Raw genomic sequence first — 26,066 nt, 5'->3', positions numbered from 1 at the left:
GGCTCACTGACGGCTCTGGCTGCTCATGGCTCACTGACGGCTCTGGCTGCTCATGGCTCTCTGACGGCTCTGGCTGCTCATGGCTCGCTGGCGGCTCTGGCAGATCCTGTCTGGTTGGCGGCTCTGGCAGATCCTGTCTGGTTGGCGGCTCTGGCAGATCCTGTCTGTCTGACGGCTCTAGCGGCTCCTGTCTGGCTGATGGCTCTAGCGGCTCCTGTCTGGCTGACGGCTCTGTAGGCACATGGCAGACGGGCGGCTTTGCAGGCTCATGGCAGACGGGCGGCTTTGCAGGCTCCTGGCAGACGGATGGCTCAGATGGCGCTGGGGAGACGGATGGCTCAGATGGCGCTGGGGAGACGGATGGCTCAGATGGCGCTGGGGCGACGGATGGCTCAGATGGCGCTGGAGAGACGGATGGCTCAGATGGCGCTGGGGAGACGGATGGCTCAGATCGGATATGGCGCACTGTAGACCTGGTGCGTGGTGCCGGAACTGGAGGCACCGTGCTAATGACAAGCACCTTCCTACTAGTGCGGGGAGCAGGGACAGGGCACACTGTATTCTCAGAGCCTACTCTATCCCTGATGCGTGGTACCGGCACTGGTGACGCCGGCCTGAGGACAAGCACATCAGGATTAGTAGGGGGAGAATATACAGTGTGTACAGGGCTCTGGAGACGCACTGGTAGCTTAGTGCGTGGGGCCGGAACTGGAGGCACCGGGCTAAATACACGCACCACAGGGAGAGTGCGTGGAGGAGGAACAGGGCTCAGGATACGCACTGGTAGCCTAGTGCATAGTGTAGACACTGTAGGTACTAGGCTGGGGCGGGGAGGTGGTGCCGGAAATACCGGACCGTGGAGGCGTACTGGCACTCTTGAGCATTGAACCTGCCCAACCTTACCTGGTTGAATGCTCCCGGTTGCCCGACCAGTGCGGGGAGGTGGAATAACCCGCACCGGCCTATGTAGGCGAACCTGGGAAACCATGCGTAAGGCAGGTGCCATGTATGCCGGCCCGAGGAGACGCACTGGAGACCAGACGCGTTGAGCCGGCCTCATGACACCTGGCTCAATGCCCAATCTAGCCCTCCCAGTGCGGGGAGGTGGAATAACCCGCACTGGGCTATGCACTCGTACAGGAGACACCGTGCGCTCTACTGCGTAACACGGCGCCTGCCCGTACTCCCGCTCTCCACGGTAAGCCTGGGAAGTGGGCGCAGGTCTCCTACCTGCCCTTGGCCCACTACCCTTTAGCCCCCCCCCAAGAAATTTTTGGGAGTTACTCACGGGCTTTTTCGGCTTCCGTGCCAGACGCGTTCCCTCATAGCTCCGGTTCCTCTCTCCGGTAGCCTCCGCTCTCCTCAGTGCCTCCAGCTGTTCCCATGGGAGGCGATCTCTACCAGCTAGGATCTCCTCCCATGTGTAGACACCCTTTCCATCCAGAACATCGTCCCATGTCCATTGCTCCTTCTTTTCCTGTCCCTTTCTCCTTTGACTCCGCTGCTTGGCTCTGGAGAGGTGGGTGGTTCTGTAACGGTAGTCCTCCTCCTCTTCAACCGAAAAGGAGGAGTATTGAGGGAACCAAGGCGCAGCGAAGTTTGAACACATAATGATTTATTAAATAAACAAAATAGACAAAGACGACGTAGACAGAAAACGAACTATACTTGAATAAACTACAAAACAAATAAACGATGAAAACAGACCTGGACACGAACTTACATATAACTTGAAGAACGCACGAACAGGTACACGACTACAAACAAACGCTACAGTCCCATGTGGCGTAACATCACACAGACACAGGAGACAACCACCCACAAACAAACAGTGTGAATGCCCTACCTAAATATGACTCTTGATTAGAGGAAAATGCAAACCACCTGCCTCTAATCAAGAGCCATACCAGGCAAACCAAAACCAACATAGAAACGAATAACATAGACTGCCCACCCAAAACACATGCCCTGACCAAAAACACATAAAAACTAACATAAATAGGTCAGGACTGTTACAAAAATATTTAATTTCATGTAATCACAAGTGCAATATACCAAAACACAGCTTAGCTTGTTGTTAATCCACCTGTCGTGTCATATTTTGAAAATATGCTTAACAGCGAAAGCAATCCAAGCGTTTGTGTGAGTTTATCGATCACTAGACAAAACATTACAAACAGCTAGCAGCAATGTAGATTGGTTACGAAAGTCAGAAAATAAATAAAAAGATAATAACTTACCTTTGATGATCTTCGGATGTTTGCACTCGCGAGACTTCCAGTTACACAATAAATGTTCCTTTTGTTCGATAAAGATTATTTTTATATCCGAAAACCTCCATTTGGTTGGCGCGTTATGTTCAGAAATCCACAGGCTCGAGCGGTCATGAAGGGCAGACGAAAAATCCAAATAGTATCCGTAAAGTTCGTAGAAACATGTTGTCAGGACCCGGTGCGAGAAACAGTCACTAATAATCGTCAGAACCCAGAAGATGAGGCAGAAACAGCAGTACTAGAGTTGGTGGTTTAATAAAATAACAAAATCTTCAGGCAAAGAAACTAAATCCACAATGTCCAAAAATAAAGCCAAGAGGCACAAAATGGAAATCCTCCAAAATACAAAAGAAACTCCACAAAGTGGTAAAAAACAGCAGGGAAAAACAAACCTCAAAAGACTACTCAAATAATACACAAGAACTAAACCAGAGAACCTCTGGAAAATCCAACAAGAGAAATATCTGTATAAAACAAGGCTTGGGCTGGGGCTGGGTGCTAACTTACAAACACTGAGCAAGGAACTGAGGAACACACAGGGTTTAAATACTAACAAGGGAATGACCTACAGGTGCAAACAATAATTAGAGCAAGAAAAACAAAAGGTACAAAAAAGGTGCAATGGGGACATCTAGTGACCAAAACCCGAACAGTCTTGGCCAAAACCTGACAGAATCCCCCTCCTAGGAACGGCTCCTGACGTTCCTACCAGCCTTCTCAGGGTGGAGGGTCCTGAACTGACGAATGAGGTCAGGGTCCAGTATGTCCTTGGCAGGAACCCAGGAGCGCTCCTCGGGACCGTAGCCTTCCCAGTCCACCAGATACTGCCAGGACCGCTGCACCCGGCGGGAATCCAGTATCCGGTGGACGGTATAAGCCGACTGGCCACCGATGGCACGGGGCGGAGGGGGAGGTCTGCCTGCCGGGATAAGGGGAGAAAAAACAACAGGTTTTAATAAAGAAATGTGAAATGTTGGATTGATCTTAAGGGATCTGGGTAAGTGCAGGCGAAAAGTAACGGGATTGACTCTCCTGGCAATCTTAAAGGGACCGATGAACCTCTGGGACAGCTTGCGAGACTCCACCCGTAGTGGTAAGTTCTTAGTTGAGAGCCATACTCTCTGGCCGGGGTACAGGGTAGGACCGGGACGGCGACGTCTGTTGGCTTGTCGTTGGTACTGCTGAGAGGAACGCAGAAGATTAAGACGTGCCTTCTTCCACGTAAGCCGACAGCGTCTGATGAACCTCGAGGCAGAAGGCACTCTGACTTCTGCCTCCTGGTCCGGGAACAATAGAGGCGCATAGCCAAACTGACACTCATGCTGGGATATACCAGTGGAGGAGGAGCACAAGGTGTTGTGCGCGTACTCGGCCCAAACAATGAAGGATGACCATGTGGACGGGTTGTTGGAAACCATGCATCTGAGGGTGGTTTCCAGCTCCTGATTCATCCTCTCAGTTTGGCCATTGGACTCCGGATGGTACCCTGAAGATAAACTGGCCGTGGCCCCTATGAGTTGGTAGAAGGCCTTCCAAAACCTTGAGGCGAACTGGGGACCTCTGTCGGAAACCATATCTTGCGGAATCCCAAAGACTCGGAACACATGGTTAATCACCAACTCAGCTGTTTCCTTGGCAGAAGGTAATTTGGTCAAGGGAACAAACCTGGCCGCCTTAGAAAACCTGTCGATGATGACTAGGATCGTAGTATTACCATGGGACGGAGGAAGGCCAGTAATAAAGTCCAACGAGATATGGGACCAGGGTCGGTGGGGAATAGATAGGAGTCCTTGAGGGCGGAGGTGAGAAGATTTGCCCTGGCAGCACACGGAACAGGCCTTGACGAAAGTGGCAACGTCTTCTTTTATGGTGGGCCACCAGAACTTACGCTGGATGAACTCCAAGGTGCGACCTACGCCCGGGTGACAGGTGAGGCGAAGTGCCCCCACAGAAGGACTTGGGACCTTGCTGCCTTGGGAACAAACAACCGATTAGCAGGACCTCCTCCAGGGCCCGGTTCGATGGCTTGAGCTTGTTTCACGGTATCCTCCACTTGCCACGAGATCGGAGCCACGATCTTAGCGGCCGGAAGGACAGTCACGTCAGTATCTTCTCGAATGGCAGGAGAGTAGATTCGTGACAAGGCGTCCGGTTTGAGATTCTTCGACCCGGGTCTATAGGTGAGGATAAACTGAAATCGGCTGAAGAAAAGAGACCATCGAGCTTGTCTGGAGTTCAACCGCTTCGCCTGCTGGATATACTCCAGATTTTTGTGGTCCGTAAGCACTTGAAACGGTTGAGAAGCCCCCTCGAGCCAGTGTCTCCATTCCTTCAATGCCATCTTAACCGCTAGGAGTTCACGATCCCCCACATCGTAATTCCTCTCGGCCGGGGTAAGCCGGTGAGAGAAGAAGGCGCAAGGATGAACCGACCGTGACATCCGGTTTGGAGCGAGCGGTCGCATTTGCATTCGCTCTGCAGGTAGTATAAATTTTCATTTCATTTTCATTACATTTCATTATAGTACAACGGTTTAATTTGTCTAACCTTAGCAATTTCTTCTTAGCTAGCTACTTAGCCGTCTGTGTATAAAAGATAATTGCGTAATTATCGTATTCCGTCGTCTATCGTAGTCCACACTGCTATCTGCCCAGCAGCTAGCAAACGTCCACCGTCTACCGAATAGTAGTATAAACTTTTCATTACATTTCATTATAGTACAACGGTCTGATTTTCATTTTCACTACAGTACAACGGTTTGATTTGTTTGATCTTAGCTAGCTACATAGCCGTCTTTGCATCAAACATAATTGTGTAGTTATTGAGGTTCGCCAGCCAGCTATTTTCGCCCTAACGTAACGCAACGTAGCCAAACACTGCTAGCTAGCCAGCTTGCCACCGAATAGCAGCATTGTAGAAACGAGTGCATTACAACGGAACGACTTGATCAGTGTAGTGTTGGCTGACTACACAGTTGTCTTTGCTATCTTTGATTTGTATTTGTTCGATCTTAGCTAGCTACTTAGCTGGCTACATAGCCGTCTTTGTATCGGTGATAATTGTGTAGTTATCAAGGTTCGCTGAGGTTCGCTAGCCAGGTATTCTCGCCCTAACGTAACGTAGTCAACCCTGTTAGCTAGCCAGCTAGCCACCGATTAGCAGCACTGTAGAAACGATTACATTACAACGGAACGACTTGACTTGTGTAGTGTTAGCTAGCTACATAGTTTTCTTTGCTATCTTTTTATCTAAGATAATTGTGTAGCTTTGAGTAATTATCGGTTAGCTAGCCAGCTATTTTTCGCCTGCCGCGCTGCCGTCCTCCTACCTAGCCAACACTGCTAGCTAGCCAACTTCTACCGAATAGCAGCACTGTAGAAACTTACATTACAACGGAACGACTTGATTAGCGTAGTGTTAGCTAGTTGTCTTTCCTGTCCTTGTATCCATGATAATTGTGTAGTTTAGAGAAATTTAGTGAAATTGTCGAGGTTACCTAGCCAGCTTCACTTTCAACAACGTAGCCACTGCTAGCCAGGCTACTTCACCAGCCAGCAGTACTATATCATTTTAGTCAATAAGATCTTGTATTTTATTCTTATTTTTTGCAACGTAAGCTTAACTTTCTGAACATTCGAGACGTGTAGCCCACTTGTCATTCTAATCTCCTTTGCATTAGCGTAGCCTCTTCTGTAGCCTGTCAACCATGTGTCTGTCTATCCCTGTTCTCTCCTCTCTGCACAGACCATACAAACGCTTCACACCGCGTGGCCGCGCCCACCCTAACCTGGTGGTCCCAGCCCGCACGACCCACGTGGAGTTCCAGGTCTCCGGTAGCCTCTGGAACTGCCGATCTGCGGCCAACAAGGCAGAGCTCATCTCAGCCTATGCGTCCCTCCAGTCCCTCGACTTCCTGGCACTGACGGAAACATGGCTCATCACAGATAACACTGCTACTCCTACTGCTCTCTCTTCGTCTGCCCACGTGTTCTCGCACACCCCGAGACCTTCTGGTCAGCGGGGTGGTGGCACCGGGATCCTCATCTCTCCCAAGTGGTCATTCTCTCTTTCTCCCCTTACCCATCTGTCTATCGCCTCCTTTGAATTCCATGCTGTCACAGTTACCAGCCCTTTCAAGCTTAACATCCTTATCATTTATCGCCCTCCAGGTTCCCTTGGAGAGTTCATCAATGAGCTTGATGCCTTGATAAGCTCCTTTCCTGAGGACGGCTCACCTCTCACAGTTCTGGGTGACTTTAACCTCCCCATGTCTACCTTTGACTCATTCCTCTCTGCCTCCTTCTTTCCACTCCTCTCCTCTTTTGACCTCACCCTCTCACCTTCCCCCCCTACTCACAAGGCAGGCAATACGCTTGACCTCATCTTTACTAGATGCTGTTCTTCCACTAACCTCATTGCAACTCCCCTCCAAGTCTCCGACCACTACCTTGTATCCTTCTCCCTCTCGCTCTCATCCAACACTTCCCACACTGCCCCTACTCGGATGGTATCGCGCCGTCCCAACCTCCGCTCTCTCTCCCCCGCTACTCTCTCCTCTTCCATCCTATCATCTCTTCCCTCTGCCCAAACCTTCTCCAACCTATCTCCTGATTCTGCCTCCTCAACCCTCCTCTCCTCCCTTTCTGCATCCTTTGACTCTCTATGTCCCCTATCCTCCAGGCCGGCTCGGTCCTCCCCTCCCGCTCCGTGGCTCGACGACTCATTGCGAGCTCACAGAACAGGGCTCCGGGCAGCCGAGCGGAAATGGAGGAAAACTCGCCTCCCTGCGGACCTGGCATCCTTTCACTCCCTCCTCTCTACATTTTCCTCTTCTGTCTCTGCTGCTAAAGCCACTTTCTACCACTCTAAATTCCAAGCATCTGCCTCTAACCCTAGGAAGCTCTTTGCCACCTTCTCCTCCCTCCTGAATCCTCCTCCCCCTCCCCCCCCCTCCTCCCTCTCTGCAGACGACTTCGTCAACCATTTTGAAAAGAAGGTCGACGACATCCGATCCTCGTTCGCTAAGTCAAACGACACCGCTGGTTCTGCTCACACTGCCCAACCCTGTGCTTTGACCTCTTTCTCCCCTCTCTCTCCAGATGAAATCTCGCGTCTTGTGACGGCCGGCCGCCCAACAACCTGCCCGCTTGACCCGATCCCCTCCTCTCTTCTCCAGACCATTTCCGGAGACCTTCTACCTTACCTCACCTCGCTCATCAACTCATCCTTGACCGCTGGCTACGTCCCTTCCGTCTTCAAGAGAGCGAGAGTTGCACCCCTTCTGAAAAAACCTACACTCGATCCCTCCGATGTCAACAACTACAGACCAGTATCCCTTCTTTCTTTTCTCTCCAAAACTCTTGAACGTGCCGTCCTTGGCCAGCTCTCCTGCTATCTCTCTCAGAATGACCTTCTTGATCCAAATCAGTCAGGTTTCAAGACTAGTCACTCAACTGAGACTGCTCTTCTCTGTATCACGGAGGCGCTCCGCACTGCTAAAGCTAACTCTCTCTCCTCTGCTCTCATCCTTCTAGACCTATCGGCTGCCTTCGATACTGTGAACCATCAGATCCTCCTCTCCACCCTCTCCGAGTTGGGCATCTCCGGCGCGGCCCACGCTTGGATTGCGTCCTACCTGACAGGTCGCTCCTACCAGGTGGCGTGGCGAGAATCTGTCTCCTCACCACGCGCTCTCACCACTGGTGTCCCCCAGGGCTCTGTTCTAGGCCCTCTCCTATTCTCGCTATACACCAAGTCACTTGGCTCTGTCATAACCTCACATGGTCTCTCCTATCATTGCTATGCAGACGACACACAATTAATCTTCTCCTTTCCCCCTTCTGATGACCAGGTGGCGAATCGCATCTCTGCATGTCTGGCAGACATATCAGTGTGGATGACGGATCACCACCTCAAGCTGAACCTCGGCAAGACGGAGCTGCTCTTCCTCCCGGGGAAGGACTGTCCGTTCCATGATCTCGCCATCACGGTTGACAACTCCATTGTGTCCTCCTCCCAGAGCGCTAAGAACCTTGGCGTGATCCTGGACAACACCCTGTCGTTCTCCACCAACATCAAGGCGGTGGCCCGTTCCTGTAGGTTCATGCTCTACAACATCCGCAGAGTACGACCCTGCCTCACACAGGAAGCGGCGCAGGTCCTAATCCAGGCACTTGTCATCTCCCGTCTGGATTACTGCAACTCGCTGCTGGCTGGGCTCCCTGCCTGTGCCATTAAACCCCTACAACTCATCCAGAACGCCGCAGCCCGTCTGGTGTTCAACCTTCCCAAGTTCTCTCACGTCACCCCGCTCCTCCGCTCTCTCCACTGGCTTCCAGTTGAAGCTCGCATCCGCTACAAGACCATGGTGCTTGCCTACGGAGCTGTGAGGGGAACGGCACCTCAGTACCTTCAGGCTCTGATCAGGCCCTACACCCAAACAAGGGCACTGCGTTCATCCACCTCTGGCCTGCTCGCCTCCCTACCACTGAGGAAGTACAGTTCCCGCTCAGCCCAGTCAAAACTGTTCGCTGCTCTGGCCCCCCAATGGTGGAACAAACTCCCTCACGACGCCAGGACAGCGGAGTCAATCACCACCTTCCGGAGACACCTGAAACCCCACCTCTTCAAGGAATACCTAGGATAAAGCAATCCTTCTGCGCCCCCCCCCCCCCCCCCCCCCCCCCCTTAAAAGATCTGATGCACTATTGTAAAGTGGCTGTTCCACTGGATGTCATAAGGTGAATGCACCAATTTGTAAGTCGCTCTGGATAAGAGCGTCTGCTAAATGACTTAAATGTTAAATGTAAATGTAATGAAGCTTCTTGTCTTCACCCCTCTGAGACAGGACAGCTCCAACCCCAACCTCTGATGCGTCTACCTCCACCACAAAAGGTTCATCCGCCGTTGGTAGTGTCAGGATGGGAGCAGAGAGGATGCGCTGCTTGAGTCCTTGGAAGGCCGTCTCAGCTTCTCTTCCCCACAGAAACCTTGTGTTGCCACCCTTGGTTACAGCTGAGAGAGGGGCTGCCACCGAGCTGAAGTTCTTGATGAACTTGCGGTAAAAGTTGGTGAAGCCCAGGAAACGCTGAACTTCCTTAACGGACTTGGGGATGGGCCAATCCGCTACTGCCCCTACCTTCTTGGGGTCCATCTGGACTCGACCGGGTTCCACTATAAATCCCATGAATTGTACTCGAGAGGAATGGAATTCACACTTTTCCGGCTTAACGTACAAATGGCTGTCTAGGAGGTGTTTGAGCACTTGTCTGACATGCTTAGTGTGTTCTTGAAGGGAGCTCGAAAAGATGAGGATGTCATCCAAGTAAACAAACACGAAGATGTTAAGCATATCCCTAAGCACATCGTTTATGAGCGCTTGGAACACAGCCGGGGCGTTGGTCAGGCCGAAGGGCATCACCGAGTATTCGTAGTGACCAGTAGGCGTGTTGAAAGCGGTCTTCCACTCGTCCCCGGGTTTGATCCGCACAAGATGGTATGCGTTCCGCAGGTCAAGCTTAGTGAAGACAACTGCTTCCTGGAGCAGCTCAAAGGCTGTGGCCATAAGGGGTAGTGGGTAGCGGTTACGGACGGTTATGGCATTGAGTCCCCGGTAGTCAATGCAAGGTCGTAATCCACCGTCTTTCTTGGCCACAAAGAAAAACCCTGCTCCCGCCGGCGAGGTAGATGGACGCATGAGGCCTGCTGCCAGAGCGTCCTTGATGTAGGTATCCATAGCAGCTCGTTCGGGAGGACAAAGGGAAAAGATCCGACCCCTGGGAGGGCAGGTCCCCGGAAACAGGTCGATGGTGCAATCGTAAGGTCTATGGGGTGGTAGTTTGGTGGCCCTCTGTTTGCTAAATACCAGTTTGAGGTCATGGTAACACTCGGGAACTCGGGACAGGTCGATGGATTCTAGAGACTCGGAAGGGGAACTCTGGGAACTCGGGAAGATACAAGTGGCTTGGCACGTAGGACCCCACTGCTTGATAGTGCCCACAGACCAGTCGATGTGAGGGTTATGGCTGTGAAGCCAGGGATAACCAAGGACGAGAGGGAACTCGGAACAGGAGATCAGATGAAAGTTCATCACTTCCTGGTGTTGGGAAACTGAAAGTCGCAAGGGGGTAGTGGCACGAGTGACAAGTCCAGATCCCAAAGGGCTTCTATCCAACACAGTAACCCTTATGGGGTCACTTAGAGGTTCAGAAGGAACGCCATTCTCCTTCGCCCAGACCCCATCCATGAAGTTACCTGCGGCTCCAGAGTCTACCAAAGCTTGAAGAGAAAACTCGTGGTTGTCCCAGGAAAGGGTAACTGGAATGAGCAGGCGGGAGTTGGATGGATGGGAGGAGGTTATGTTTCCCGTTACAGTCCTCCCAGGCCTGCACGGGAGAGTGCGTTTCCCTGGAGCCCGGGACACGTGGAGCGGAAATGGCCCGGTTTGCCGCAATATAGACAGCATCGCTCCCTCATCCGGCGGTCTCTCTCAGCCTGGGAGATGCGTCCAACCTGCATGGGTTCTGGTGGAGCCAGCGAGGATAAAGGTGGAGACTCGGAGCTGGAACCGATAGGAGCTAGGGTGAGGGGTCTACGGTTGAGTTCTCTCTCTCTCAGACGCTGGTCTATGCGTGAAGCCAACTTGATAAGGGACTCGAGGTTGTCCGGTGGTTCCCGAGTGGCCAGTTCATCTTGGATGGTGTCAGAAAGCCCCTTCAAAAAAAACACACTGTGAGCGCCTCGTCGTTCCAGCCACTTGCTGCTGCCACAGTGCGGAACTGGATGGCATAGTCCGTCACGCTGCGCCGACCTTGGCGGAGAGTCAGGAGCTGTTTGGCTGAGTCAGGGCCGTTGGTAGGACCTTGAAACACTCGCTTGAATTCTTCAGCAAAGGTAGAGTAGCTGGCACAGCAGGGACTTTGGGCATCCCACACAGCAGTAGCCCAGGCTAGGGCTTTTTCCGACAGCAGGGTGATGATATTTGCTATCTTGGACCGGTCGGTGGGAAACGACGATGGTTGCAGCTCAAAGGAGAGAGAACATTGGGTGAAAAAACCCTTACAAACACTCGGATCCCCTGAGAACCATTGGGGAGGCGGCAGACGAGGTTCAGCCAGGGGGTTAACTGCCAGGGGCACTTGAATCGGATGAACTGGAGCAGAAGCGGTTGCCGGGGAAAGTCGATCCGAAATCTGCTTTATGGAAGTCAGCATCTCTGACAGAAGTTGAGAATATCTAGCCATTAAGGCCTCTTGCTGAACCAGAGCAGCTTCGTGGCGTTGGACAGTCCCCTCGTGGTGGGACAGCATGGGAAAAAAATCCTGGGTACTGGCTGCCTCTGGGTTCATTATAATGGCTCAGTGTTTCTGTCAGGACCCGGTGCGAGAAACAGTCACTAATAATCGTCAGAACCCAGAAGATGAGGCAGACACAGCAGTACTAGAGATGGTGGTTTAATAAAAGAACAAAATCTTCAGGCATGAAATCACAAGTGCAATATACCAAAACACAGCTTAGCTTGTTGTTAATCCACCTGTCGTGTCATATTTTGAAAATATGCTTAACAGCGAAAGCAATCCAAGCGTTTGTGTGAGTTTATCGATCACTAGACAAAACATTACAAACAGCTAGCAGCAATGTAGATTGGTTACGAAAGTCAGAAAATAAATAAAAAATAATCACTTACCTTTGATGATCTTCGGATGTTTGCACTCGCGAGACTCCCAGTTACACAATAAATGTTCCTTTTGTTCGATAAAGATTATTTTTATATCCGAAAACCTCCATTTGGTTGGCGCGTTATGTTCAGAAATCCACAGGCTCGAGCGGTCATGAAGGGCAGAAGAAAAATCCAAATAGTATCCGTAAAGTTCGTAGAAACATGTTGTCAGGACCCGGTGCGAGAAACAGTCACTAATAATCGTCAGAACCCAGAAGATGAGGCAGACACAGCAGTACTAGAGTTGGTGGTTTAATAAAATAACAAAATCTTCAGGCAAAGAAACTAAATCCACAATGTCCACAAATAAAGCCAAGAGGCACAAAATGGAAATCCTCCAAAATACAAAAGAAACTCCACAAAGTGGTAAAAAACAGCAGGGAAAAACAAACCTTAAAAGACTACTCAAATAATACACAAGAACTAAACCAGAGAACCTCTGGAAAATCCAACAAGAGAAATATCTGTATAAAACAAGGCTTGGGCTGGGGCTGGTTGCTAACTTACAAACACTGAGCAAGGAACTGAGGAACACACAGGGTTTAAATACTAACAAGGGAATGACCTACAGGTGCAAACAATAATTAGAGCAAGAAAAACAAAAGGTACAAAAAAGGTGCAATTGGGACATCTAGTGACCAAAACCCGAACAGTCTTGGCCAAAACCTGACACATGTCAAACGTTTTTTATAATCAATCCTCAGGTTGTTTTTAACATAAATAATCGATCATATTTCAACCGGACGGTAAACTACTCAATACAAGAGATAAAGAAAATGTGGAGCTACCACTTTTGCGCACAGGAACTAATCGAAGGACATCTGGCAGTCCACTGACGCGATTTGATAAATCTCGCTCATTTTTCAGAATAAAAGCTTGAAACTATGTCTAAAGACTGTTCACACCCTGTGGAAGCAGAATCTGGTTGATATCCCTTTAAATAGAGGAAAGGCAGGCAATGGAACAGGGATTTTTCAAAATAAGAGGCACTTCCTGGTTGGATTTCCTCAGGTTTCGCCTGCAAAATCAGTTCTGTTATACTCACAGACAATATTTTGACCGTTTTGGAAACGTTAGCGTGTTTTCTATCCCAATCTGTCAATTATATGCATATTCTAGCATCTGGGCCTGAGAAATAGGCCGTTTACTTTGGGAACGTTATTTTTCCAAACATAAAAATACTGCCCCCTAGCGTCAAGCATACCCACAACATGATGCAGCCACTGCTATTCTTGAAAATATGGAGTGGGGTACTTAGTAATGTGTTGTATTGGATTTGCCCCAAAAATAACACTTTGTATTCAGGACAAAAAGTTAATTGCTTTGCCATATTTTTTGTAGTATTAGTTTAGTACCTTGTTGCAAACAGGATGCACGTTTTGGAATATTTTTTATTCTGTCAATTAGGTTAGCATTGTGGAGCAGTGTTGGGAAGTAACTCGTTAGGTTACAACGTTACTGCAATTAAAACTAAATCTTTACATTACTGTGGAAAATAACTCTTTAGTTGTTACATTACTTTTGCATTACCAAAAACAGAAAACCCTCTGGAAATGACTTACGTGTGTTGGTCATTGTTATGTCCTGTAGAGGGCGTACACTGCCTTAGAATGGCTTGCCTACTTAGTACTCACCATTGGCCTCATGGTGAAAATCCCTGACTGGTTCAGCAGAACTACAAAGGCTGTGTACAAACACACAGTTTCAACAGCTGTCCAGGTGACTGGTCTCAGGCGTTCCCGCATGTGAAGAAGCCGCATATGGAGATCCTGGGCTGGCGAGGTTACATGTGGTCTGCGGTTGTGAGGCCGTTTGGACATACTGCCAAACTCTCTAAAACGAGGCGGCTTACGGTAGAGAAATGAACAATCAATTCTCTGGCAACAGTTCTGGTGGACATTCCTGCAGTCAGCATGCCAATTGCACACTCCCTCAAAACATTACTTTATAATGTGTTACCCCCAACACTGTTGTGGAGTAACTACAATGTTGTTGATCCATCCTCAGTTTTCTCCTATCACAGCCATTCAACTCTGTAACTGTTTTAAAGTTCCCATTGGCCTCATGGTGAAAATCCCTGACTGGTTTCCTTCTACCTTGCAACTGAGTTATGAAGGACACCTGTATCTTTGTAGTGACTGGGTGCTTTGATACACCATCCAAAGTGTAATTCATAACTTCACAATGCTCAAATAGATATTCAATGTCTGTTTTTTTTTATTTTTACCTGTCTACCAATAGGTGCCCTTTTTTGTGAGGCATTGTAAAACCTCTCTGGTCTTTATGGTTGAATCTGTTCTTTGAAATTCACTGCTCGACTGAGGCACCTTACAGATAATTGTATGTGTGGGGTACAGAGATGAGGTAGTCATTCAAAAATCATGTTAAACACTTATTGCACACGGTGAGTCCATGCAACTTATTATGTGACTTGTTAAGCAAATGTTTACTCCTGAACTTCTAGGCTTGCAATTACAAAGAGGTTGAAAACTTATTGACTCAAGACATTTCAACTTTTCATTTTTACTTCATTTGTAAAAAATAAAATAAAAAAACATAGAATAACTCCACTTTTACATTATGGAGTATTGTGTGTAGGCCAGTGACAAAAAAAATCTCAATTGAATCCATGTAACACAAAATATTTAGGAAAAAGTCAAGGGGTGTGAATACTTTCTGAAGGCACTTAATTCATTTATCTTATGTTACACAAAAATAAATAATGTAAATGTTTCTAAAGTAATCCAATCTGTTATTTGGACTTATTGCACTCGTTACTGAAATGGTTGTTCCAGTTTAGATGGTTTACTCATCTTACTAATTTTTCTAACCCTGGCAGTCATTCTGAATGCAGATTGTGGGTGAATAACATTTCCAATTGTTGGATATCCCCACTCAGCCTGGATTCCAATAGACATCACTTTGCAAGCCAGCATAATGTTACTTGAAATCAAATCACTTGATGCTGGTTTTGCCGGTGACCAACAATTCCGGTGCGCTTGTGACCAGTCTCCAAAACACAGCGAAGGCTGGTCACCAGCAAAAACACAATGATGGCTGGTCGTTAGTTAAAACACAATGAAGGCTCTCCCCCTAGTGAAAACACAACAAAGCCTGGTCACCAGCAAAAACACAGCAAAGACTGGTCACCAGCGAAAACACAACAAAGACTTGTCACCAGCGAAAACACAACAAAGACTGGTCACCAGCGAAAACACAACAAAGACTGGTCACCAGCGAAAACACAACAAAGACTGGTCACCAGCGAAAACACAACAAAGACTGGTCAGCAGCGAAAACACAACAAAGACTGGTCACCAGCAAAAACACAGCAAAGACTGGTCACCAGCGAAAACACAACAAAGCCTGGTCACCAGCGAAAACACAACAAAGACTGGTCACCAGCGAAACACAACAAAGACTGGTCACCAGCGAAAACACAACAAAGCCTGGTCACCAGCAAAAACACAGCAAAGACTGGTCACCAGCAAAAACACAACAAAGACTGGTCACCAGCGAAAACACAACAAAGGCTGGTCACCAGCAAAAACACAGCAAAGACTGGTCACCAGCAAAAACACAGCAAAGACTGGTCACCAGCAAAAACACAACAAAGACTGGTCACCAGCGAAAACACAACAAAGGCTGGTCACCAGCAAAAACACAGCAAAGACTGGTCACCAGCAAAAACACAACAAAGACTGGTCACCAGCGAAAACACAACAAAGGCTGGTCACCAGCAAAAACACAGCAAAGACTGGTCACCAGCAAAAACACAGCAAAGACTGGTCACCAGCAAAAACACAGCAAAGACTGGTCACCAGCGAAAACACAACAGTCTATGCTAGTCTACGCTGTTTTTTTCAGCATGGGGTGATCCTAAATTGACAGCATGCTCTTGGGGAAGCAAATTGGCTGGACATTGGCAGATATTTGTTACACTCATATCAAGCAAAGCATTGTGAAAGCTTTGCAATAGAAACAGGATACCTCGAGCTAACGTCTATGTGTTGCAGTGAATAGCACAGAGGCACAAACACCCATGGCATGAAGTGTGCTAGTTGGTTGGGAATTATTGCGCTCTTGGGAAACAACACTCGGCTGGACACCGACTGGTATTTTATTGTGCTCATATTAAGTCAAGCACCCAGCAACACTGTTGTGTAATCATCCAACAAACACTATTATCGGTCACACTTCAAAAGGCGTCATTGCGTTTCAATTTCCCCCAGTGGCAATGCCTGAGGATCTCTTACGGTTAACTGGATTCTGGGGCCCTTCTTAATGGTTAATGACTAACAGTTAGTAAGAGAAACGGAGCATCCACGGTCTCTGGTAGTTGGTAAAGCTCTGGTGGAGGAGCTAGCAACGACAATGACCCTCGTTTACCCAATATTCATCGGACAGCAACTGAATGAGAGAGAATGTTCCTCCTTCCCGCACAACTCGACAGAAGTTATTAACCGTTGATACTGGGTCACCCCGGGTTGAAGTTGGAAACACGGAGAAGAAAGTGTCCAAGCACCTTTACAGATTTGCTAGGTGTGTTGTTATGCAGTACTTTTGAAGGAAGAAGGAATGGGAAGAGATCAGTGTCACAACTGCAGGCTCTCTCTCTCTCTCTCTCTCTCTCTCTCTCTCTCTCTCTCTCTCTCTCTCTCTCTCTCTCTCTCTCTCTCTCTCTCTCTCTCTCTCTCTCTCTCTCTCTCTCTCTCTCTCTCTCTCTCTCTCTCTCTCTCTCTCTCTCTCTCTCTCTCTCTCTCTCTCACCCCTTGCGACCCTTAAAAACAGCCCATTAATATTATATCATGTAGCAGAGTTCCTGCTCTCCCTCCTCCCTCATCATCAGCTAAATTTGACAGTGTGAGTGGCTTACATAAATGTACAGCAACATCATTATTGAATGGGCGAGGCAGAAATGAGTAAGAGATATGCTGGAGAGACATGGAGTTAATTTTATATACATGGTCAGGCTATGCTGTGAGTCACATAAGTGCTGTTTCTTAGTTGGTAGTCAGCCGTGCTTATGAAGGCATTACACATGTACAGTTAAGCAGAAAGCCCAGAGGTAGAGCAAATTCAGGTCTCGGGTGATGAGGCCATGGAGTGAGATGAATGGCCTCAATATGCTAGTGTGCTAGGCAGTCTTGCAGGTATTGGGTGTATTAAAGACACATCACTCAGATCTACTCTATGGTGGTAGGCTTTGCAGCGGTTGATCTCATCTCACTGCAATATGGGTTTAGGGCAGTGTTGGGCAGCCAAGAGGTGACACCTCTAATAGTCAAAGTTTTGATTGGAAAGATGAAAAAAAGCCTGCACCTACTGTATGTAACGGATGTGAAATGGCTAGCTAGTTAGCGGGTGCGCGCTAGTAGCATTTCAATCAGTTACGTCACTTGCTCTGAGACATTAAGTAGGGTTGCCCCTTGCTCTGCAAGGGCCGTGGCCTTTGTGGAGCGATGGGTAACGATGCTTCGTGGGCAACCGTTGTTGATGTGTGCAGAGGGTCCCTGGTTCGCGCCCGTGTCGGGGCGAGGGGACGACGTAAAGTTATACTGTTTTATTGATGCTGTTGACCCGGATCACTGGTTGCTGCGGAAAAGGAGGAGGTTGAAAGGGGGGTGAGTGTAACGGATGTGAAATGGCTAGCTAGTTAGCGGGTGCGCGCTAGTAGCATTTCAATCAGTTACGTCACTTGCTCTGAGACATTAAGTAGGGTTGCCCCTTGCTCTGCAAGGGCCGTGGCCTTTGTGGAGCGATGGGTAACGATGCTTCGTGGGCAACCGTTGTTGACGTGTGAAGAGGGTCCCTGGTTCGCGCCCGTGTCGGGGCGAGGGGACGAAGTAAAGTTATACTGTTACATGTACACCAAGCATATGCTGGTAAGACTGCCTCCTCCTGGTATTGGGTGTTCCAATTCGAAAGTATTGATTGAAAACTAGTTGCTAGATTGTTAGAATCAGGTGTGTTACTGCACCCACTGGCCCTCATAGATTGCCTATAAAGTTTGAATTCTAAGGGAAAGAGTTGACTCGGATGACAGGGAAGAGAAGCTGCCATTTCCAGATCAATTAGATTCCAGTTGAGCTAGAAATGCGAAGTTTAACGACGAGTCATGCTTAAACTGGCTCATTCAATGTGTTACTCACCCTCAGCGGGCTACCTTTCAGAGAAAAACACTCTTCAATTCAGCACTCCAGCTGTATGGTGCCAAATTGCTCACTCTCTTTAATCTATGTGCGTCAGCCCTTTGTTACCACTGGAGAGTAAGGACACTTGGTGAAGGTCACACTGTACACTGTAGCGCAAACAGTCTTAATTAATCGACTGAAGCAATCAGTTGATTGATTTGTAAGGCCTCTGATTATGGGGGATCCATTAAAAGCCAGACAGGATAGACTGCGACTTTGGCCAGAAACTGGAGAGATTTGTGTACTATGGGACCTGTGTTGGGCAACATGGGTCTGGACCAGCAAATGGCCACATCACTTTCACACATGATGAGGTAACTGGTAAATACATGTCCCCATGGTTGTTTGGAGGTATATCTTTCTCACCAAGGCTCCCTATGGATTCCTTGTTGGTTTTCTGCTTTAGAGTATGATTGTGCTTTGTTTCCCTTAAAGGGAGCAATTAATCCTCAAAATAGACATACTAACATCTCCACAGTATGCATCATTCATGATACACCAATAGTGACAACCATAATGCAGTTCTGCACTCATAATTACAGCTCAAACACAACACTTTACATAAGACATCAGAAACAAGCCGAGATGCTCCCACAATCCAATTTACGGGTGAGAAAAGCAAAACATGGTTAGCTGAGAAAACAAAGCGAAACACAACAACAGCCCCGTGAGAGTCTACAGTGTTAGTGGCAAGAAAAAGTATGTGAACCCTTTGGAATTACCTGGATTTCTGCATAAATTTGTCATTTGATCTGATCTTCATCTAAGTCGCAACAATAGACAAACACAGCGTGCTCAAACTAATAACACACAAATTATTGTATTTTTCTTGTCTATATTGAATACATCATTTAAACATTCACAGGGTAGGTTGGAAAAAGTATGTGAACTCCTTGACCTTCATAAAGCTGGAAAGGGTTACAAAAGTATCTCTAAAAGCCTTGATGTTCATCAATCCACGGTAAGACAAAATGTCTATAAATGGGAACAGTTCAGCACTGTTGCTACTCTCCCTAGGAATGGCAGTCCTGCAAAGATGACTGCAAGAGCCCAGCGCAGAATGCTCAATGAGGTTAAGAAGAATCCTAGAGTGTCAGCTAAAGACTTACAGAAATCTCTGGAACATGCTAACATCTCTGTTGACGAGTCTACGATACGTAAAAACACTAAACAAGAATAGTGTTCATGGGAGGAAACCACGAAAGAAGCCACTGCTGTCCAAAAAAACATTGCTGACAGTCTGAAGTTTGCAAAAGTGCCCCTGGATGTTCCACAGCGCTTTTGGCAAAATACTCTGTGGACAGATGAAACTACAGTTGTTTGGAAGGAACACACAACAGTATGTGTGGTTGAAAAAAGGCTCTGCACACCAACATCAAAACCTCATCCCAACTGTAAAGTATGGTGGAGGGAGCATCATGGTTTGGGTCTGCTTTGCTGCCTCACGGCATGGACAGCTTGCTATCATCGACGGGAAAATGAATTCCCAAGTTTATCAAGACATTTTGCAGGAGAATGTAAGGCTATCTGTCTGCCAATTGAAGCTCAACAGAAGTTGGGTGATGCAACAGGACAATGACTCAAAACACAGAAGTAAATCAACAACAGAATGGCTTCAACAGAAGAAAATACACCTTCTGGAGTGGCCCAGTAAGAGTCCTGACCTCAACCCAATTGAGACGCTGTGGCATGACCTCAAGAGAGCAGTTCACACTAGACATCCCAAGAATATTGCTGAACTGAAACAGTTTTGTAAAGAGGAATGGTCCAAAATTCCTGACCGTTGTGCAGGTCTGATCCACAACTACAGAAAATGTTTGGTTGAGGTTATTGCTGCCAAAGGAGGGTCAACCAGTTATTAAATCCAAGGATTCACATACTTTTCCCACCCTGCACTCTGAATGTTTACACAGTGTGTTCAATAAAGACATGTTATTAGTTTATGCAGACTGTGTTGGTCTATTGTTGTGACCTAGATAAAGATCAGATCAAATGTTATGACCAATTTATGGAGAAATCCAGGTATTTGCAAAGGGTTCACATACTTGTTCTTGCCACTGTATGTGATTGGCGATTAGCAGGTAGGCTAACACACACAGTGATTCAGTCACTTTAATGAGCCCCTGCACACAGACAGACAGGCCCTGGCGGGACCAGCGGAGAGCCGCGCTGCAAATTAAGTGCACAGTAATCAAGTTAGGCTCTGGCCCAGAACACCATTGACAACACAAGGGCCTGCAGGGAAACAGGATAGGTGGTGGTGGTTGGAGTGGTGGGGGTCATTCTACAGTACCACCTCCCTCCTCTCAGTGCCATGGGTTATCAGATTCTTATTAACAGGCTAATTGACTGAGCGTTTAATCGTTCACTGTTGAGCCACTGACTGCATGGACTAAGTATTATTTACATAGTGAATTGCGAGGCCAGTTTAAAAGCATGATATGCATGCCGTTCAGCTAGTGAGCTTGGATCAAAGATCTCCCCCATCCCTCTGATGGAGATCTGGGGGAGATCTTACACAACTCTCCACCAGGGTAGAAGATCAGTTAGATAGAGACATAATTTAAGTAAAATGCCTTTGGCTTTGACAGACATATTTTTGACATTTCTGAAATGTGTGAATTAGGCAAATGTTTCCATCACAGCACTGTATTTTTTGCCTACTTAAATTCTGCTTTTAAAGCACACATTCTGTAAGTCTGGCAGGAAGTCTGTCATTCCCATTTGCTATACATGACTACTAATTCATAAGGACCCTGGCTGTCAGAGAACCCCAAACCACAATCAGTCTACAGTTGAGATCAGCTCCACAAACCTTTTCTCTCTCTTCTGAAACCAAAAGTCCTATTTAAACTCGTCAATTCATGTAAAACGATAATGAAGTATTTCAGCACCAAGGTGCTGTCCTCTTCATTGCAACTGTAGAGACACTGCAGCCCACTCTCCAGTCCACCCCACAACAGTCTACTGGACAATAAGTCCTTTATCCTCTCAAGGCAACCTCTGATTCACCTAAATCTCTAGTGCCTACAGTAGTTTAATTGAATTTGTTATCAAGCTAGGCACTGCATTCAGGCTTCCTCAATGACTGACACCAGAAAGACCCAAATACCATGCATCATCCCTGTAAGAGACTGCAATTGTATTTCATCTTTAGATAAACGGTACAGTATATGCCAGTATTACATGCACTATTGGGACTTAAGGCCTATCCATGATTAAAAATGCCTTTGGCTCACCTCAGAGTGAACGACCGTATCTATCCAAGTTCACTTTGTGTCATGTCACATTCCTCTTTAAGTTCCAGATTTTGCTACCGTGGTTTTCCATTCGACTAATTTCATTCCAAGATCACACGGTCTGTTGTTAGTTGCACGTCATTATGTTATGGTTGTTCTACAGCCTACCAAACACTTCTGACAAAACTGGAGAACGAAAGTCGAGCTACATCAAGATCCAACAGACGCCCCCATGCCTATACTGCTGCCCACATAGCCTAAAGGTGCCTTCCTTTCAACAGTGTACACATGATCAATAAGACACTATCTTCATGTATTTATTGGTATAGAATTGTAATTAGTCTAGCCACCTAAATGAGTGGTCTACGGTTAAATAAACCTGCACGGTTTTGACAATTGAATTGCAAGCTATACCTTTTAGTTCATGTAATCTGAATTTGCCCAGAGCAAATGATTTGATCATCCATTCAAAATATTGTATGAGCATCCCTCACTTACGTGGCGCTTGAAGTTGGGCGATTTCTGTGGCCAGGATCAGACGATAACTCCATCCATTTGAGGTGGGGATGATGCTGTCAAAACACGCGCGTCTCCTTTAAGATGCATCAGCTTTGTTCAAGAACACTGCTAATTTATGGTGTGTTCATTAGCAGTTGACGATTAATCAATATTTCACCCATGTGTTACGAAGTCTACTAACAAAAACATGCATGGGAAATATTGTGCTTTTTTTCAGTGCAATCTGTAGGATCACGCGTATACACGGAGCGCGCTACTTCTTTCACGTTCCCAACCTTGTCTGCCTATGTGTCTCCATGCACTCACATCAGAGGCTATGGAATACTCTAGTATCACTGTATGATACATCTAATCTACTGATAATACATGGTAATAAAAAAGGCGACCCCATCCTCACACGCTCCCTTTGATCGATCTAGAGATGCCATTGCTCAAGAGGGGCAGTACACCCAAAAAAGCGCAAGGTTGCGGCGAGTCCCAATGTCCGTTGATAGTAGCCAGTGTTCTTCTGTTCTCTCCTTCCACAGTTCTGTAACTGCTGCTATAACTGGAGATCAAACACTTTGTTCTCGATTGGGGTGGATTCTTGTCGCGGCAATAGGACCTTCATATGGCTCCAACACGCAGCAGCAGCACATGTAGTCCAGCGCATAAGAACCAAATATGCTGAGATCGTTCGACTTTATGATACAAGTATAAAACTTGGTACATCAATACTAGATACCTTAAGGAACATTCTACGGATTGTAACCTTTATTTAACTAGGCAAGTCAGTTAAGAACAATATCTTATTTACAATGACGGCCTACCCCGGCCAAACCCGGGCGACGCTGGGCCAATTGTGTGCCGCCCTATGGGACTCCCAATCATGGCCGGATGTGATACAGCCTGGAATCGAACCAGGGATAGGGACGCTTCTTGCACTGAGACGCAGTGTCTTAGACTGCTGTGCAACTCGGTATTGGAGGCAGTCTCGGATTTCCTGTTAGAAGAAAATAAGTTAAAATCATTCCAAACAATATCAAAATGATATCTACCAAATAAATAAACCCCCCCGATAATATAGACAATAGTCCTGATCATCAAATACTCTTAAGACCTTCATGGGGGTCATGTTGAGGTCATTTTGACATAGTCCAGCAGCTACGGGAGAAAATTGTGGACTTTGTGATAGAGCCACAAAATTTCACACACAACTGGGGCATGTCTAAAGAAGCATTTTTGGCTAGATTTAGTCTGTTACCCCCCTGGCAGCCATTTCCAATATAGCTGCCAACCAGCTGCATGGGGCAATATTGAACTATATTCACTTGGCCATATCTCCATAATTAATTGGTACATACAGCCCAATTATGACATTTATTCAAGTCAATATGTGTAGGCGTAAGATGATGCGTTGAATTTGGAAGATATGCCAAAGATATGCCAAAGATATGCCAAAATAATGACGTCATTTTCTCCTTTTTTCTCCGGCACCTAAAAAAATATATACCACTGAGTATAATAGGTTAAATCTGCAATGGCACTACAGCTAAACCTCTTTGTTTAGACTTTACTTACTTTGTGTAAAGGCTGAAAGGTCTCATTATAAAAGTATTTTGTTAAAATGGGTTACCTGTCTCTCTGCTGGACATCATGCACTCCTATAGGATTTTACCTAAAGTGATGTGTACAGGGCAGGTTTCCTGTCACATTTCTTAAAATTGACACAAAACAGAATATCATATTAAATATCATTGCAATGATAGATTTCATGGAACACCCATATACCTTTTTGAGTGTTTACATGTAAACTATTGGAACTAGCCATTAAATGTTTTTTTAAACAGTAAGTTTGCACATGTTTTCACCACTTTTCTACTAAAATGTTAAAGGATAAGTATATATGGAATATTTGGGCCATTTTATTATTTATGGAGATATGGCCATGTGAACTATGTCCAATACACCCCAAGTAGCTGGTTGGTGGCTGTGCAAAAGCCCTCAGAGTGGAGCAGCATACTACTAAGATGAGCTTGATCAACCAAGTTGATTTTACCCGTTGACTCTCTCTCATTACAACACACTTGTCACTAATTATCAGAACTGCCTACTAATCTGTTGACGATGTAACTGGAAACACTTATGCTCCTCCATCTTTTTGACTGCAAAACATAAAAACGTGCTATTTTCACATACAGTGCATTCGGAAATTATTCAGCCCCGTTCCCTTTTTCCACATTTTGTTACGTTACAGCCTTATTCTAAAATTGAATTAATATTTTTTCCCCTCACACAATACCCCATAATGATAAAGTGAAAAACAGTTTTTAGACATTTTTGTTTAAAAAATGAATAGTAAAGTAACTGAAATACCTTAATACTTATGTCATAAAGACCCTTTCCTATGTGATTTGAAATTGAGCTCAGGTGCATCCTGTTTCCATTGATCATCCTTGAGATGTTTCTACAACTTGATTGGAGTCCACCTGTGGTAAATTCAATTGATTGGACATGATTTGGAAAGGCACACACCTACCTGTATAAGGTCCCACAGTTGACAGTGCATGTCAGAGCATGCTGTTCGGCTTTTTTTCAGCGGCCCGGACTGGAAGACTAGTCAGGATCGAGGGAAAGATGAACGGAGCAAAGTACAGAGAGCTTCGGAGCTCTCAGGACCTCAGACTAGGGTGATGGTTCACCTTCCAACAAGACAACGACTCTAAGCACACAGCCAAGTCATCGCAGGAGTGGCTTGTCAATGAATGTCCTTGAGTGGCCCGGCCAGAGCCCGGACTTGAACCCTATCGAACAGCTCTGGAGAGACATGAAAATAGCTGTGCAGCGACGCTCCCCATCCAACCTGACAGAGCTTGAGAAGATCTGCAGATAGGAATGGGAGAAACTCCCCAAATACAGGTGTGCCAACCTTGTAGCGTCATACCCAAGAAGACTTTGAGGCTGTAATCACTGCCAAAGTTGCTTCAACAACGTACTGAGGAAAGGGTCTGAATACTTATGCAAATGTTATTTTTTTTTATTTTTAATATATTTGCAAAAAAATGTTTTACCTGTTTTTGCTTTGTCATTATGGGGTATTGTGTGTAGATTGATGAGGGGAAAACACTAATTTAATACATTTTAGAGTAAGGCTGTAATGTAACAAAATGTGGACAAAGTGAAGGGGTCTGAATACTTTCCAAATGATGTTGGGGTTGTGGTAGAGATGATGAATATGAAGTTTAATATTTTCCTTATTTGAGATGCAGTATATTGGTTTAATAGACCCATCCTTATCACCTTTTATGTTATGCAATCTGCTAATGTCTCTGCTTTTTTGCAGAGCAACATATCCAACCACATGTCCTTAAGCACACAGCCATGTAATCTTCATAGACAGACATTGTCATTAGAATGGCCTTACTGTAAAGCTCAGTGACTTTCAAAGTGCCACCGTCATGGGATGCTACCTTTCCAACAAGTTAGTTCATATAATGTCTGATCTGCTAGAGCTGCCCCGGTCAACTGTAAGTGCTGTAATTGTGAAGTGGAAACGTCTAGGAGCAACAACGGGACTGCCGAGTGCTGAAGCGAGTAAAAATCGTCTGTCCTTGGTTGCAACACTCACTACCGAGTTCCACACTGCCTCTGGAAGCAACGTCAGCACAAGAACTGTTCGTTAGGAGCTTCATGAAATGGGTTTCCATGACCGAGAAGCTGCGCACAAGCTTAAGATCACCATGCGCAATGCCAAGTGTCGGCTGGAGTGGTGTAAAGCTTGCTGCCATTGGACTTTAGAGCAGTGGAAACCCGTTCTCTGGAGTGATGACTCACGCTTCACCATCTGGCAGTCCGACGGATGAATCTCAGTTTGGCGGACGCCAGGAGAATGCTACCTGCTCGAATGCATACTGCCAACTGTAAAGTTTGGAGGAGGAATAATTGTGTGGGCCTCTTTTTCATGGTTTAGGCTAGGCAGCTTTAGACCAGCGAAGAGAAATCTTAACGACATTCTAGACAATCCTGTGCTTCCAACTTTGTGACAACGGTTTGTGGAAGGCCCTTTCCTGTTTCAGCATGACAATGCCACTGTGCACAAAGCAGAAACCATAGAGAAATGGTTTGTTGGGCCTCCCAAGTGGCA

The 26,066-nt window shown here is 46.6% G+C and overlaps 1 protein-coding gene across 3 annotated transcripts in view; it reads right to left on the bottom strand.

The window, feature by feature from the left end:
• Positions 1 to 22,612, bottom strand: part of LOC129829232 (TANK-binding kinase 1-binding protein 1-like) — a 141,933-nt gene extending 119,321 nt beyond the window's left edge. The window contains exon 1 of one of the 3 annotated variants that reach the window (XM_055890896.1): positions 21,919 to 22,612. The gene's annotated coding sequence lies outside the window, so the exon portion shown is untranslated. Of the gene's footprint in view, positions 1 to 21,424; positions 21,887 to 21,918 lie in introns of those variants that run through there. The other 2 variants (XM_055890898.1, XM_055890897.1) reach the window with 2 other exon arrangements.
• Positions 22,613 to 26,066: the final 3,454 nt, after the last annotated feature.

The sequence above is a fragment of the Salvelinus fontinalis genome, chromosome 30 (assembly GCF_029448725.1).
Source record: "Salvelinus fontinalis isolate EN_2023a chromosome 30, ASM2944872v1, whole genome shotgun sequence".
Lineage (NCBI taxonomy): Eukaryota > Metazoa > Chordata > Actinopteri > Salmoniformes > Salmonidae > Salvelinus > Salvelinus fontinalis.
This window is presented reverse-complemented; position numbering and strand designations above follow the sequence as displayed.